The sequence below is a fragment of the Nicotiana tabacum genome, chromosome 1 (assembly GCF_000715075.1).
Source record: "Nicotiana tabacum cultivar K326 chromosome 1, ASM71507v2, whole genome shotgun sequence".
NCBI lineage: Eukaryota > Viridiplantae > Streptophyta > Magnoliopsida > Solanales > Solanaceae > Nicotiana > Nicotiana tabacum.
This window is the reverse complement of record NC_134080.1, coordinates 188383487-188390246: the sequence shown is the minus strand read 5'-3', so window position 1 is coordinate 188390246 and position 6760 is coordinate 188383487.

Here is a 6760-nt window from a genome sequence, read left to right as displayed (position 1 = left end):
CGTGGGACTGTGATGTTACTGCTGCTTCGTGCTGTTTTTACTGCTTGCTGACCTCCTTATTACACCTTACTTTAAAGGAAATACAAAAAGCTAAACTAGACTATGGTACATGAATTATAAAAATCTTATCTAGATCATGCCCTTGCGTTTCTTGTTGTCTTGATATCTTGGTGACTCTTGGGCATTTGGCTTATTCCGTATTCCTTTTGGAACTCTTGTTGTTTCTTGCTGGGGATTCTGTTGGACTCCTCTGCTTTATTGATTCTAAGTGTGCTCCTTTCTCATATGAGTGGGCTTTTGGTTTCAACACTTCAATTGCATTCCCTCGTTCTTCAGGTGGGTGCCTTGACTGCTTCTTTTCTTTCTCATCCTCATTATCCAGGTGGACGCCTGACTTCTTTTTAACTTCTTTGTCCTCGTTCTCCAGGTGGACGCCTGACTTCTTTTTAACTTCTTCATCCTCATTCTCCAGGTGGACGCCTGACTTCTTTAATTCTCATCCTCATTCTCCAGGTGGACGCCTGACTTCTTCAATTCTTCATCCTCGTTCTCCAGGTGGACGCCTGACTTCTTCAATTCTTCATCCTCATTCTCCAGGTGGACGCCTGACTTCTTTAATTCTCATCCTCATTCTCCAGGTGGACGCCTGACTTCTTTAATTCTCATCCTCATTCTCCAGGTGGACGCCTGACTTCTTTTTAACTTCTTCATCCTCATTCTCCAGGTGGACGCCTGACTTCTTTAATTCTCATCCTCATTCTCCAGGTGGACGCCTGACTTCTTTAATTCTCATCCTCATTCTCCAGGTGGACGCCTGACTTCTTTAATTCTCATCCTCATTCTCCAGGTGGACGCCTGACTTCTTTAATTCTTCATCCTCATTCTCCAGGTGGACGCCTGACTTCTTTAATTCTTCATCCTCATTCTCCAGGTGGACGCCTGACTTCTTTTTTCTCATCCTCATTCTCCAGGTGGACGCCTGACTTCTTCAATTCTCATCCTCATTCTCCAGGTGGACGCCTGACTTCTTCTTTTCTCATCCTCATTCTCCAGGTGGACGCCTGACTTCTTTTTAACTTCTCATCCTCATTCTCCAGGTGGATGCCTGACTTCTTTAATTCTCATCCTCATTCTCCAGGTGGACGCCTGACTTCTTTAATTCTTCATCCTCATTCTCCAGGTGGACGCCTGACTTCTTTAATTCTCATCCTCATTCTCCAGGTGGACGCCTGACTTCTTCTTTTCTCTACCGGGTATTTCCTGACACAAATATTATACTTGCCCCTGTTTTAAATCAAAGAAAACTTCGTTAGTTTAAAGCAGGGTGGTTGGCTGTGGTATTCTTGCAGATGGTGATGCTTCTCTTCGTCTCTCTTTGTTGCCTTGGAATGGTTGAAAAGACTGTTTTGTCCTTGTAATTGATCCTTGACTATAGGATTCCCCTCTATATGTTTTCCTTCAAAACCTTTTAACTGTAATCATATGCCCCTTCTGACTTTGCTGATCCACTTTTGATTTTACCTTTCTTACACCCATATTTTATCTCCCACCTTTCGTGGCTATATTTTGTAACCTTGAATCTTGGTAGTATACCTTGACATTCCTTTTATTTATTTGGAATAAAACTTATCTCAAAGCTTGGAGAAAGTAAGATTATTAGTAGTGAAATACGCTGATTTCGACAATTATAGAATGAAAAGAAAAATCCAATTTTTGGATGACTGTTGGAAAAGGAATAAAGGACTTATCTGATTGAAATTACTGGCACCAATGATCAGGGTATGCATTTCGGATTAATCAACCCAGTCTTTTAATCAATCTCCTTTCAATTGTCTCAAGGAGTTTTCATCGATAAATTTTCCTCATTTTTCACTTCTTCACTTCCTTTTCGCCTTATGGTGCCTATGAAGGTTTTCACCAATAAAACTCTCTCATTTTACTTTTCTCTCAACTTCCGTCGCCTTATGGTGCCCGTGGGGGTTTTCACCTATAAGACTCTCTCATTTTTACTTTCTTTCAACTTTCGTCACCTTATGGTGCCCGTGGGGGTTTTCACCTATAAGACTCTCTTATTTTTACTTTCTTTTCTTGTTTGTACCAGAGTGTCATGAACCACTTCATTTGCTTGCCTCAACATTTTTCTAAGATTGATCGAAAGGTCTTTTTGGTATGGGGTTAGAAATGGAAAAGGTATTTAAAAGCTAAATAGCTTTGGTATGGGTTTAAAATTACAACTCTTGGAATCTTTTCTTATTTCCAATACGATTCCTGCCCCAGTTTCTTGATTCGGGGTCTCTTAATGTTTCTTTTTCGTGCACATTGTGTATGTTGTACACCCTATGACCGAGCCGTGAGGCGCCTACGTATCCTTCTTTGAGGAATCAGGTCAAACGTAGTTCACTAAATAATAGTGATTTTTTTTTATTGATTCCAAGAGAGGGTAGGAAAGAAACAAGTATGGCTCAAAGGGAAAGCAAATGGTATAGTGTTTGGATAGCAGAATAAATTGCCTTTGTCATTTCAATCTTCAAAATAGTGCTAAATACAAACATTCAAAAAGTTATGCATAATATCTCTTTACCGCGTCAGAATTGATCTCCATATCTATGCATTTGCCTTCAATATCTGTTAAACATAGTGCACCATTCGATAATACTCTGGTCACAATGAATGGTCCTTGCCAATTCGGGGCAAATTTGCCTTTTGCCTCGACCTGATGTGGAAGAATACGTTTTAGTACATGCTGACCTACTTCAAACTTCCGGGGACGCACTTTTTTGTTGTATGCTCTTTCTATTCTTCTTTGATATAATTGACCATGGCATACTACGGTCAATCGTTTTTCATCAATCAAGTTTAACTGTTCTAGACGGGTTTTGACCCATTCATCATCATCAATCTTTGCTTCGGCGATGATCCGAAGGGAAGGAATTTCAACTTCTGCAGGAATTACTGCTTCAGTGCCATATACCAACAAATAAGGAGTTGCTCCTACTGAAGTGCGAACAGTAGTGCGGTATCCCAATAATGCAAATGGTAATTTTTCATGCCATTGTTTTGAACCTTCTATCATTTTCCGAAGTATCTTCTTTATGTTTTTGTTGGCTGCTTCTACTGCTCCATTCGCCTTGGGCCGATATGGGGTAGAGTTACGATGTGTAATCTTAAACTGTTGACATACTTCCTTCATTAAGTTGCTGTTAAGATTAGCACCGTTATCTGTGATGATTACCTTCGGGATTCCGAATCGACATATGATATTTGAGTGGACAAAATCGACCACAGCTTTCTTGGTTACTGATTTGAATGTCTTGGCCTCAACCCATTTGGTAAAATAATCAATAGCTACCAGAATGAACCTGTGTCCATTGGATGCTGCCGGCTCAATTGGTCCAATCACATCCATGCCCCAGGCAATGAAGGGCCATGGTGCCGACATTGTGTGCAACTCGGATAGTGGAGAATGAATCAAATCTCCGTGTATTTGGCATTGATAACACTTGCGCACAAAACTGATACAATCTCGTTCCATGGTAAGCCAATAGTAACCGGCTTGGAGGATTTTCTTTGCCAATACATATCCACTCATGTGAGGTCCGCAAACTCCTGAATGTACTTCAGACATGACAGCTGCAGCTTGTCTGGCATCTATGCATCTTAATAATCCAAGATCTGGTGTTCTTTTATACAAAACTCCTCCGCTTAAGAAGAATCCATTTGCCAATCGCCTAATGGTCCTCTTTTGATCTCCTGTGGCTTGTGCGTGATATATACCCATCCTGATATACTCTTTGATGTCATGGAACCATGGTTCACCATCAAATTCTTCTTCAACCATATTGCAATGAGCGTGCTGATCGTGGACTTGAATATGTATTGGATCTACATAAGCTTTGTCCGGATGGTGCAACATTGATGCCAGGGTAGCCAATGCATCAGCAACCTCATTATGGATTCTTGGAATATGTAGGAATTCCACTGATTGAAACCGCCGACAAAGATCATGTAGACATTGTCGGTATGGTATGAGCTTCAAGTCGCGGGTTTCCCATTCTCCTTGAATTTGATGTATCAAAAGATCCGAATCTCCCATGACTAAGATTTCTCGGATACCCATATCGGCGGCTAGCCTTAACCCCAAAATGCAAGCTTCATATTCAGCCATATTATTGGTGCAATAAAATCATAATTGAGCCGTAACAGGATAGTGATGCCCTGTTTCAAAAATGATTACAACTCCTATTCCGACTCCTTTCATGTTGGCGGCTCCATCAAAGAAAAGTTTCCAGCCAGGCTTTTCAATTTTCTTCACCTCGTCGATATGCATTGTTTCTTCATCAGGAAAATAAGTTTTTAATGGCTCATATTCCTCATCGACCGGTTTTTCGGCTAAATGATCGTCCAGTGCTTGAGCCTTCATTGCAGTTCGAGTCACATAGATGATGTCGAATTCTGTGAGTAATATCTGCCACTTTGCCAGTCTTCCCGTTGGCATGGGCTTTTGAAAAATGTATTTCAATGGATCCAACCGAGAAATGAGGTAAGTAGTGTAGGATGACAAATAGTGTTTCAATTTTTGAGCTACCCATGTTAGGGCGCAACATGTCTTTTCCAGATGAGTATACTTAACCTCATAAGCTGTGAACTTCTTGCTAAGGTAGTAGATGGCCTGTTCTTTTCTGCCAGTGAGGTCATGTTGCCCCAATACACAACCAAATGAATTTTCCAAAATCGTTAAGTAAAGAATCAAAGGTCTTCCTGGCTCTGGCGGGACCAACACGGGTAGTTTCGACAAGTACCCTTTTATCTTATCGAACGCTTCTTGACACTCATCGGTCCATTTGACCGCAACATCCTTTTTCAACAATTTGAAAATTGGCTCACAGGTTGGTGTGAGCTGAGCAATAAACCTGCTGATATAATTCAATCTTCCCAACAAACTCATTACTTCAGTTTTGTTCCTGGGAGGTGGCAATTCTTGGATGGCTTTGATTTTTGATGGGTCTAGCTCGATGCCTCGTCGACTGACTATGAATCCCAACAACTTTCCAGATGGAACTCCAAATGCACACTTGGCAGGGTTAAGCTTGAGGTTGTACCTGCGAAGTCTTAAGAAGAACTTCCTCAAATCCCCAATGTGGTCGGCCTGATGCTTTGATTTTATGATCACATCGTCCACGTATACCTCAATCTCCTTGTGTATCATATCATGAAACACTGTGGTCATTGCTCTCATATAGGTCGCTCCGGCGTTCTTTAAACCGAATGGCATTACCCGGTAGCAATAAGTTCCCCATGGTGTGATGAAGGCCGTCTTTTCTGCATCTTCTTCATCCATTAGAATTTGATGATATCCGGCATAACAATCCACGAAAGACCCTATATCATGCTTGGCACAATTGTTGATCAAAATATGGATATTGGGTAATGGGAAATTATCCTTTGGACTTGCTTTGTTGAGATTGCGATAGTCGACGCATACTCTAATTTTGCCGTCTTTCTTTGGTACAGGAACGATATTAGCCAACCAAACAGGATATCGAGTGACTCGAATGACCTTTGCTTCCAATTGTTTGGTGATTTCTTCCTTAATTCTCACACTCATGTCAGGCTTGAATTTTCTCAGCCTCTGCTTGACAGGAGGCACTGTTGGATCGGTGGGCAATTTGTGGACCACTAAATCAGTGCTCAAGCCCGACATGTCGTCATACGACCATGCAAAAACATCTTTGAATTCTATGAGTGCTTTAATTAACTCCTCTCGGATCTTTGGTTCCAGATGGACACTTATTTTAGTTTCTCGGATATTACTCGTGTCCCCTATATTGATGTCCTCGGTATCACTCAAGTTAGGTTTGATTTTTTCCTCAAAGTGGATTAACTCTTTACTAATCTCTTCAAAAACCTCATCTTCATCATATTCTGATTCATAATCACAATATATTTCTTGAATTAATGTTTCGGAACCAGATTGATTTTTAAGACTGGGCTGAGGATTCCTCATGCATGCCATATCACTAGAGCCAGCGTAAAAGGAACTGTACAGGAAAGAAGAAAAAGAAAAGAAAACTATCAGGAATGATAATAAAAAAGAAAACTGCTTTTTATTGGATGATGAAAGATAACAAGGTTTGCACACTTCAAACAAACTGTAAGATAAGCTTTGGGATTACAACCCTGAAGTAACCCAAACAAACTGAAAGAAAATCAAAATAAACTACCAAGACTCCTTTCGAATTGGGAGAGGAGTGGTTTTCCAATTATTGAGCTTTGCTTCTGGCCCAACGAATTGCACTTCTGCGTTGCTACACCCTTCTCCGCCTTCCAACATATTCACATCACTAAACAATTTCTCGAACCTTTCAATTAATTCCTCCTCAGGATTGACCCGGGATTTAGGAATTGTTGTTATCGGGCGATTTTTAGCACCGGTCTTGACAAAATACTTTAACAGATGTGGTACTGGTTTTGGAAGAACCCATGCTTGGTGTTTCAACTTCCTGGCCCTTATCACGTCATTGGCGGTTGGTATGAACCCTAAACCGAATGTTCCCCAGTTCTCGGGGAGAGATACTGGTTGTATAATTCCTTGCAAAGATAAACCCAGACCTTTGCCGGGTATAAAGCCATTTTGTAACATTTCATAAGCTACCATGACTGATGCAGAGGATATCTTTGGATTTGGAAGATATTTCCCCTCTGGAATTTTCTCTATCGACACTGTGTCGGTCACTTGGTATACCCATGGTCCCTGGTCATT